The following is an 11,374-nucleotide window of genomic DNA, read 5'->3' as shown; positions in this document are numbered from 1 at the left end:
GCCATGATTGGACAGTTTTGAATGTGCTGAGCTAAGCTAAGCTATGGACAACCCTGCTTAGCTAAGGTTGGCAATGCTTAAAGGGGCAGGTTCAGCACTGCTTACCAATGGGCAAATCCACTTAGCTGGGCTACTCATTACTTAGCAGTCATATTTACACAATGCTTACACCTGGTAAGCAGAGCTGTGCAATGCTTAAAATTGCTTATTTTTTTTATTTTATAGACTATGCTGTATGGGATTGATTCATCATTCATTACATATTATAAATTTGTTTACTGTCCCTGACATCCTCATTACATTTGTGTTTATATGGGGTTTCATACGTCTATATTACATTATCGTTCAATTAAAATAGCGAACGCTATTTCATTGTACCGGTAATGTCTAAACCACAAAATATCGAACACACGGAACAGCAAATTTTTTTCCCAGGGTAAAAATTTGCTGATCCGCAAAAAAAAAAAAAATAAAAATAAAAACACTTAAACACAAAGATAAGTGGGGGGCTTCACCCCCCCCCCACTTATATATACCAACTCTGAGATCGCACCATAGTGGAGGAAATGGCAAAGTCCCAAAGACGGCCCACCAAATTTTTTCCCCTGGGAAAAAATTCGATGTTCCGTGTCTTCGCTATTTTGCCATTTCAACAGTATCGGATTGACTAAATAGCTTTTGCTATTTAGTCCATTTGATACACTAATATAGACCCGGGTTAACTTTATTAAACTGACACTTCACATCTGGACCCACTACGGTACTCTGGTTAACAAATATATGTTATTTAGTAGCTAATTATAAAAAAAATATGTTTATGTACTGCTTTCACATGTAAAATGCCAATTGGTTATAGTGGGGATCAAACCGGAAATGGTTGTTTGTAAAGTGTATGCGCTAACCACTACACTATTGCTTATGTTTGACATCTCTTGCTATTTAACATCTTGTGCTGTTTAAGCTGGACTAAGCATAGCTAAGCAACGGGCACATTCACGCAGTGCAGCTACATTTAAACTTTTTTGCTTGTTTAAAAAAAATGTATTTATTGTGTTTTTTTATTTGTACCCATCAGAATACCCATGCTAATGCTGAACTTGTTATTCTATCAACATTCTGCTCTGTCGGATGATTGTCCTTTATGTCTTTGTCCACATTCCTTACTTTGACAGGTTGGGAGGTGTGCGCTATGCTCTTATGCTACATCTGTTATTCTATCAACTTCTGGCTTGGTAAGGACGATTGTCCCTTATGGCTTTGACCAGATTTCTTACCCTTATGGGTTGGGTGTTTTACGAGCATTCTCACTCATTTTATATTGCTCAAAGTCAATTCTGGAGTGCAGGGGGCATGTGTATTGTGAGAGCTCTGCTGTCAGACACACATCCTGCACTGGTACATGGAACCATGCCCGTTTTAGAGCACAACAGCATGCCTTCATACATATGCATGGCGCACTGCCATGCTGAACAGGAATGGTCCCTGCTGTGCAAGAATAACTTATTCCTGCACGGCTGCTTTCTTAATCCAGAGGACTGTCTCAAACATATACATTTTGAGTTTCTGGAAAGTTGATCATCTGACAGGGATCCATATGTATATCTATATAACCATCTAATTCCATAATATTATTTGAGAGCACGGGATTGTGCTTACATTGCTGCTGAGAATGCAAATACCAATTCACACATACCACAGCTCAGTGTTCTCCACTGCCACTGTGAAATTGTATGTGCTCTTTAACTTTACTATCATTGTTAAAGCACAGTACATTTTAGGCAAATAAATTGCAAATAACTAAAATTATACACAGTATCCAACTATGATGTGCTAATAATAAAGAAGTTCTTTACAAATGGCATTGTGTGTCTAACCCTGACACAGTGCTCAGTGCACAATACTATTTTTTGTCAAAAATGGTTGGTATGTACAAAGTTTCCCCTGATATGTACTTCTCACCTTCTTTGTTCAAGAGTTATGTGCAGAGCCAAAATTACTGGGCAGGGAGAGGGCAGTAACAGCCCCAAATCAGGGACAGTTTTAAATAATGTAAGTATAAAACGTTAATAGCACAAAATAGTTCATAGTTGTTTACTAGGCTAATGACCACAAAGGCCTTTTTATGCCTAGCCATCCATCCCATATCTCTGACAAGTTCTTGTGCCTTTGATAATTCTAAGCTGGGGCTTGGAAGATGAACTATTTGCATGCAGGGGCCAAGGAGATGAACCATTTACAGGCTGCCTGTGTCCATTACAGACATATGTGTCAAACCAGGGATGAATTTCCTGTTCCCCACCCAACTGTTCAAGTTACACTTAAATTGGGTTAGAAAGGAAATCTGTGAAACATGGATGGGGAGACTGTTTCAGAGATGGGGTAGTCTCATACCTGTCTCTCCAGCAGCTCCTGTTTATATCACAGGCAAGGTTTACATCTTTAGAACAAGTAAATTTGGTGCTGTTTGTTTTGTGGATATGCAGGAGGTCCATCAGAGTGGGGTCTGACAATGCCTTTGTATGCCAGGCATAGTTATCCCCTCAACAGCCCATATGAGACAGAATACGGGGATAGGGCTTTGAGGAAGTCTGCACAGGACAAGTTACTTACACCCTGTATTCTTTTATTGATGACCTCAGTGGACATTCCAATTGTTAGTTATGCCTGTTTAGGTACATTCAAAAGGGGTCATTGTACTTAATGATAGGTGTGATGAGTGCCAAATAGAGTGGAAAAATGACTTGCTTGGAACTAGATGCCAACCCTTTGTTTATAAGTTGTGCAACATAGAACGATTTCCTTACTACTGTAGACACATGATGATCATATGCTAGATTACTGTCTGTGCATGTCCCCAAGTCGCTGACTACTGGGTCTGCTCTTTGGGATATATTGTCAATATGATAGTTACTAGGAGAGGATGATTTCCTGAAATATACTATTATGCATTTCTTGGCATTTAGTTTTAGTCCATTACTCTGATACCAGTTGTTTGTCTGCATCAGCCCTTCCTGGAGAACATTTATGTTGGTGCGGGATTCAATGGCAGCTCCCATTTTGTAGTCATCTGCAAATTTAGTATGCCAGAGGCCATTGACATTGAACTTTACTTCAGAGAAGTAAATGACAAAAAGGAGCAGTCCCAGAACCTATCCTTGAGGTACTACGTTTGTGACTGGCCTCTTTGTAGAGGTGGACTCCCAAATTCTAACTTCCTGGGTCCTGTCTGTGAGACAGTTGGCTATCCACCAGGTGATATAAGGGTTTGTACCTAACCTCTTGAGTTTGTCAACAATGGCAAAGTGGGGTATTGTGTCAAATGCCTTGGTCAGGTCACGGTAGGTAGTATGAACAATTTTGCCATCATCCATTGCTTTGGTGACCTTCTCAAAGAAGTCCACTAGGTTGAGTAGGCATGGATTGCCCTTTATGAAAACAAAATGAGTTGGGTCCACTTTCTGGATGTTTATTCTGTCATTATTGATCATTCCCATGATAATCTTTCCATGACTTTGCATATGAGACTGGTGAGACTTATGGGTCTGTAGTTTCCCGGGTCTGAAGATGGTCCACTTTTCGGCAGAGGGATGACTGTTGCTATTCTCCATTCATGAGGCAAGTATTCTGTTTGGAGGCTACAGTTAAACAGCAATCCCAGAGGGCCTGGAAGATCATCTTCCATGCTATTTAGAAGGCATCCTGGGATATTGTCTTGGCCCATTAATGCAGTGTCTTGGGCTTAGAGCAAGCATTAAGGACCTGCTCTGTAGTGATAACAAGGGGAGTTATATTTCATGGTATTTCCTGAGGGAAGGTTGAGGGGGGAAGGGGGGGGAGTAGTAGCTAAATTTGTTAGGCAATAGGTTTGCTATATCTTCTGGCTCAGTATAGGTGGTTCCATTTGCAATGAGCTCTCACTGCCCACAAATATGTATTGCCTTTGAGGTTGCTAACATAGCTAAAGAATATTTTGTGGTTATCCTTGGCCTGGGAGGCCAATCTTACATCAAATTTGGCTTGGTAGACTTTATTTGTCCTCTGAGTTGTTTGTTAATTTCATGAGAGTGCTTTTATCCTGCTGAGTGCTGCACCTCCTAATTTTTCCCATGATTTTTTTCTTTCTGTTTTACAACCTATTTATTTTGTGACTCCACCAGGGTGGCTTGTTTTTTGAGTTAGTTCTGTACTTCTTCCTGGTGGGTAAAGATGCCTCTCTGCAGCTATTAATATGCTTGTACAGGGACTCTGTGAACAGTTCTGCAAAGGTAGCGGTGTTCTCAGGGTTTATGGGGTTTGAAATTGTGACGGGTTATCTCTTAATAGTAGGAAGTTAGCCTTAGAGCAGTTCCTGAATATTCTAGTTTTATTTTTGTTTTGTTTTTGCATCATCGTGCATTTTTCTTAACGATAATAACCATGAGACTTTAATATCTCCCATTACAGAAGGACTATAATCCTCAGCAGCTTTATGAGCGACGTGGCAAATTACAAAGGATATGCTCTAATTTGTTCTTTTGCGTTACTATTCTGATTAAAGCATAGCAGATTTGTAAGAAACACAATGTAAAATAACAGCACTATCCATATGTGCTGTACTTTAACAAGGTGATTATTTGTTCTATAAGTCATTTTTACAGTGCTATACAAATGTCAGCTTTCATGATTGTATTAATCTCCATTGATAAGGTTTGAAATTTTTTAATTTATTTTTATTTTACATTTGTTGACCGGGCTAGTCTATCTGGATATATGTCCATTTTCAGTAGAGGCCCGGGGAGAAAAGCTCCAATGAGTATTACATGGTTTCAGAAGGTGTTACAAAAGAAGTACTAACAAGTATAAAACTAACAGTAAACAACTAGCAAATAAAAATTTTTTTTTTTTTTTTGTTTTTTTTTTTTTTTTTTTTTGTTTTTGTAAAAAAAAACCTCTATGAAGAAACAAACACCTATGTAAGGTGCTTCACAAAGAACATTACAATACATTACAATACAAAAAATTAGTACATAAATTTTATAAGAGGAATGCTGAAGTGTAATGAGAGGTAAAGAAAAGCTGAAAGGAGTGTAGAGAGAGAAAAAAATAGGGAAGAAGGAAAGTAAAGAAAAAAGGAGAACAGAGTAGGTCTCATTATGTTTCCAACAGAGTTTGAGAATAGGCAGTCACCTGTAGAGTTATTAGGACATAGACTTTTGAAGAAGTACTGTGTAGAAGGGTCTAAAAAGTGGGGGAGAGGTCTGGGATCAGATATCTGAGGGTTGATTATAGCATATTTTCCACCAAAGTTGGAGAACAGGCAGTGTGTGTAGGGGAAAAAAGGCAGACGACAAGAAAAGAAATAGTATTAGTCTGGGTTACTACAGGGGCATAGCCATCTTGTATTGAGATGCAGTTTTAGATTCCTTTTGAAAAGTGGGAGAGAAGTCAGAGATGAGATATCTGAGGGTAGTTTATTCCATATTTTTCCAACAGAGTTTGAGAACAGGCAGTCACCTGCAAAGTTTTTAGATATAGTGGTTTTGATTAATAGTTTGCTTGAAGAGCGTAGCTGTTTCTGATTGTAGTAAGGTGTGATGTGACAAGAGAGTATAGGAGTTTTGGAGGGTTGGTGCAGGGTTTTGTGGGCTATTATGAGTTGTTGAAGTTTGAGCTGATTAGGAAGTTCTAACTGATAGGGCAGTAGTGCCCAGTTGTGAAAATACTCTGTTGCTATAGCAATCTAAGCAACATGCAAACATACTACCACAATTCAGTGTTCTTCATTATCTCCATTTCCACACCGTCTTCTTAGTCTGTCCACAGCTAACTCAACTTATTTCAAAGTCACATTATGAACTACATAAACGAAAATGAGGCACCAATATTCCCCAGTGTTCACAAAGAGATTAACCATCATAAGATTGACATTTTTAAGAGATGTGCAGCAAATTGTACTCTTAAGGTGAGAGTGGGTCCACTTCACCAGACCTAGAAGCTAGCCATCTGCCTACCACCCGACTCTTCCCGTAGGAGTTAAGAATGCACTCATAATGCATCCAAAGCAAGAAGGACTAGGACATAGGTCTCTTGGTGTTAGGAAGACTGATTATCACACTTAATGGAATGAATGGGTGATTTGGGTAGAGGAGCCTTTGACAGAGTGCAGTAGAACAAGAAAGAAGGAAGGAAGGAAAGAGAAAGGAAAAAAAAATCCAAAACCCAATCCAAAAATATATCATTTCCCATCCTGTCCATGTTTTATTAAATTTTCTTTTATCCCTTTTTTTGCATATACTGTCACCCTTTCTTCTTCCATCTCAGCTCAGTCAGTCTTAAATATTCTGAACTGTGGGCCACTCATATTCAGACCTCTGTTGCTATTTGCACATGTTTGTATTATCTTCAGTCTACTTAATCCTACCTTGGTTTGAGACTCAACCACATTTCCCTGGCTCCTCAAATAGCAAACCTTACCAGCAGACTACAGCACTTGTGGCATCCCTAAAATATTTCCCAGCCAGTGCCATCACCAGTACCTCCTATATGATTGATTGTCATCATTTACATACCACTTCAGCCCCTTAACTTCATCACCTTTCCCCACACATATTTTACTGCCTACCTCATCCTTCACTCAATTTACCCTTACCATTCCACTTATCCTAAAGGTAGCAGCTTTTAGGTATACATACCTAATCTCCCAGTGCATACTGCTATACTTTTCGAATTAAGAAGAAGCCTGACTCAAATATGTAATGCTTCATTCTCCAAAGGATTTTCTCATCACCCATTAATTATATGCATTATTTTCATTGTCCAACAGTTTGTTCTGCTTTCTTTCTTTCTTTCTTTCTTTCTTTCTTTCTTTCTTTCTTTCTTTCTTTCTTTCTTTCTTTCTGTCTTTCTTTCTTTTCTTCTCGCTCTCTCTCCTAACCCTCATCACTGGGAGGACCTTTGAATATATTAATAATCTACTGCCATCTGTACCTGATTAGTTATAGTGAATAATTAATGAGGACAAAGCTATTCATAATGCCATGACATAAATAACCCTAGCTATTAACAACGTTGATCAGTCTTGGGGATATTATACTAAAATTGCTCATGGGTAAAATCCGCTGCATGGCAGGTTCTGTATGTGTACTTTGCTCTTTACTACTCTCATGGCTACAGTATTGTTTATCTAGGTGTAACTCAAATTCTTAATGGTTTTATAAGCTGATGAGTTACTGTTGCATGGTACAATACAAAATTGGCAATGCGTATCTATATCTTTATATATCTATATCTACTATATATCTATATCTATTTATCTATCTATCTAGCTATACATTGCATGATGTCTTAAAAAAAAAAATATATATATATATATATATATATATAAAAATAAAATACATAAAAATCCACAGAGACCACCACTGAGACCTATTGTGGCAGGGGCAGGATGGATTACTGAGCCAGCCTCCATATATGTGGAGAACCATATCAAGAAAGAGTTAGTAAAAGCACCAGCGGTTCTGAAAGATACGGAAGCATTTATTGAGAAATTAAGTGTATATATGAAGAACAAAAAAGACAAGAAGAAACACTTAATGGTCTGTATGGATATCAAGAGTTTATTTACAAGCATTCCCAATGACTATGGCATAGCCGCATTAAGAGACTTTATGTTGAATAAAGGAGATTATGAAGAAAATAAAATCACAGTTATATGTGAGCTAATGAAGTTGATACTTGAGAACAATGTCTTCATTTTCAACAGTAAACTCTACATACAACTATGTGGTGTGGCAATGGGTACACCATGTGCCAACAGCTATGCTAACATAGTGTTGGCGCAATGGGAAGATAGAGTCATTTATCAAAATAACCCTTGGAATAAATGCCTAAAGATATACCAGAGATTTGTGGACGATATTTATATTTTATGGGAAGGTGATGTCATGGAGCTCAACAATTTCCATAGATATTTAGATAACAGCACCAACTTTCTGGAGTTTACTATCTTGAGTAATGAAAGTCAAATGGACTTTTTGGATGTGAGAATACTACAAGATGAAGAAGGAAACATAGAAACCAGCTTATTTAAAAAAGAATGTTGGAAGAACAATATACTACCAAGGAACAGCATGCATCCAAAATATACATACAGAAATGTTATGAGAGGTCAATTCCTTAGAACATCTAGGATACATTCGAATGATGTAACCCTTGACAGAGCTATGAATGATATGTCTGGACACTTGGAGGCGAGAGGATACAGAGAGGAAGAGATAGTGAGAATGAGACACAATGTGCTGTTGGAAAGAGAAACGAGAGGTAAGCCATACCTGAAAGGTAAACAAGATAGTGCACCTTCAATAAACAATAGGAATGAGCAAAGAGAAGTTAAAATGATTCTCACACATACAACAGATACTGAGGGGATATGTAATATTATTAGAAGGCACTGGAAGATACTATTGTCAAGTGAAGAATGCAAAGAAGTGGTTGGAGAGATACCTAAGTTTGGTTACAGGAATGCAAGTAATCTGAAAAATAGGTTATGCAAAGAAGACTACTTAGTACCACGTGTCAACTCTGATAGAAGAGGGACATTTCCATGTAGAAAGTGTACTATGTGCAGGTATATATGTACAGAGAACAGTTTTGAGCATCCCATTACCAAAAAGAAATACACCTGCAGTTTATATGCTGATTGCAACACAAAAAACATAGTATATTTGGCCACATGTTCATTATGTGACCATTTCTATGTTGGAAAGACAATAAGACAATTTAAGGAGAGACTATCCAAACATATAAGTCACATCAGACTCAAAGATTATAAGAATCCTCTGGCCAAACATGTCAGGGACAATGAAGGACACAATTTCAAGTTCAGAGTGCTTAGAATTGTTCTAACCTTGGAAAGGGGAGGTGATAACAACAACAGACTGGAGCAGGAAGAAATGTATTGGATTGGAAAACTACAAGCTCATAGAAGACCGGGACTGAACACTACATTTCCCATGAAACCTGCGCTCAAGAGGCATGGTTTGAGAAGATGTGTGTGATGTGACATCACCCGTTATCTAGCACTCTATTGGTAGAGAGCAATTTTTAAACAGGCACTAACTGCACAGTACACATGGATCTGATGAAGGGTTATTGAGGAGACCCGAAAGCGCTTATCCTTTGTCCTGTTTTTTATTTTTGTTTTATTTTTAAGCTATTGTTCGATGTGAATAAATACTTGATGGTTTTAATGAATGCAGTTGTCATCTATGGTAACGAAGGTGAACTACACTTGCTGATTTTCAAGTAGAGCTGATTGTATACGCTGTGCTTGGGAAGACAATACATTTGAAACATTTTGGCTGCTCAACCAAGTGTCCTGCTGAGCTTTTTTGCATGTGGAGTACAATCGAAAGCAAGCACCTGTAGGTGTTGCAACAAACAAACAAACTTTTGTGTTGAGAAGTGGTAGTGGAACAAATCTGCCCTGGCCGTGGTCTCAGTGCTGCTTGTTGTTGCATTCATACTCTGTTTTTTCAGCAGTGCACTCCTGTTTGGTTCTTGTTTTGTCGTGTTTGGATTTATATATATATATATATGTATATATATATATATATATATATATATATATATATATATATATATATATATATATATATGAGTCCCCTCCACATGGTCGATTTTTCAGAAAGTCAACTTTCACATGGTCGAGACCATATGATCGATTTTGAAAAGCCGACCATGGGGAACCGCTATCTCTGTACAGTGCGGAATAAGAAAGTTTCCTTCTTCCGCACTGTAGTGCGATCTTGGAGTTGGTATATTTAAGTTATGGGGGGTGTGGGGGCAGAAACCCCCACGGGGGGTTCAGGGGTGCATAGCCTCCCTGCTAACAGTTTAAGGTAAGCGTTTATTGTGTTTTATGTGTTTATTTTGCATGGGCAGCTTTTCGAAAGTCAATCATATGGTCTCGGCCATATGAAATTCGACTTTCTGAACAGTCGACCATGTAAAGTAGACCCATCTAGATATATATATAATATATATATATATAATACCTTGATATGTGCTTAATTTTTCGTTGCTGCACATTTTGCGTATTTCGTTTTTATTTTTTATAAATTAAAATATTGATTACCTTACATTTTTATGAGTTTTGAAATAAATAAATAAATAAATAAATATATATATATATATATATATATATATATATATATATATATATATATATATATATATATCAGTCATTATTGAACAGCTCCGTGTAATTATAAATATTTTCTGAAATATTATTCATGCAAACCTTGGGTGTGATGTTTCTTCTGATGGATAATGCCTCAAGTGTGCAGCATGCCTACTACACTACATTGCAATTTTATTACTAGAGTAGGAATCCAAATGATCAGTGCCTGGAATGAAACTCATAACCTTCCCATCATTCATCAAATAACTGACAGATGGGAGAAACAGTGACAATAATAAATGGACCAAAATTCAAGCAGTATTAGATACTCTTCTAGATGAAATATACAAAGGAAGGCAGTGTCATTCATCTCAGCAAAACTTTGCTGTAGAATTTAGAATGAAGTACTATCATGTGATATGCCACACAACTTTATAACTGTCTGAATGGTTAACTACTTCACTTAGGAGTTCTCTAAAAATGAGAGTGCAGTGTTAGACTGAAGTGTTTTGGCTACAGATTCTGCTCACGTGTACTTAAATATCTTATATTATTCTGACTCTCAGAGATAATATTAAGCAGAAGAACATAGTCTATCTCAGAACTACTTGGGGGGAAATTCTGTCCAGATCACAGTGATATGAGAAATAAGGCATTTTGTATAATTTAAAACTGTAAATCAATTGGTTTTGACTTCAGCAATAGATATTAAATCATATGACAGCAATGCATCTTATACTTCATCAAACTGCACAGTTAGTAGTGCCTGGTGCCTGTAAAACATCCTTAAATGAAATTCAAATAATGCACATAAGGAAGAATGCTTCAAAAGGGCTGATAATAATGCAACAGGGATTTTTAAATGTATCTTAGAACATACTGGTGCAGTGGCTAACACTGCTGACTCATAACAGTTGGTTCCCTGGCTTCATTTCTGTATAAGATGACTTTTGGGCATCCCATGTTGCTGTTGAAGGGTACAGATGGAGTGTATTAATTCTCCTACATTATATCTCTCAACTTCTTCATGTAATAAATCTGAACAAAGTCTAAAATAATTGGGGGTGGGGCAAAGGACCAAAGATAGGGACAGATTTTAAATATTGCTTTTATAAACGTAGAAAGGTTCTAGAATAACAGGATTTGTGCTAGCATGCATTTTATGAAGGCTGCATGTCTGAATCTCAACTTTGTCATTCTATAGTTACTTCAATC

This window comes from Protopterus annectens, chromosome 1.part1, assembly GCF_019279795.1.
Source record: "Protopterus annectens isolate FY-2018-M chromosome 1.part1, PAN1.0, whole genome shotgun sequence".
Classification (NCBI taxonomy): domain Eukaryota; kingdom Metazoa; phylum Chordata; order Ceratodontiformes; family Protopteridae; genus Protopterus; species Protopterus annectens.
Note: the sequence above shows the minus strand (reverse complement) of the source record.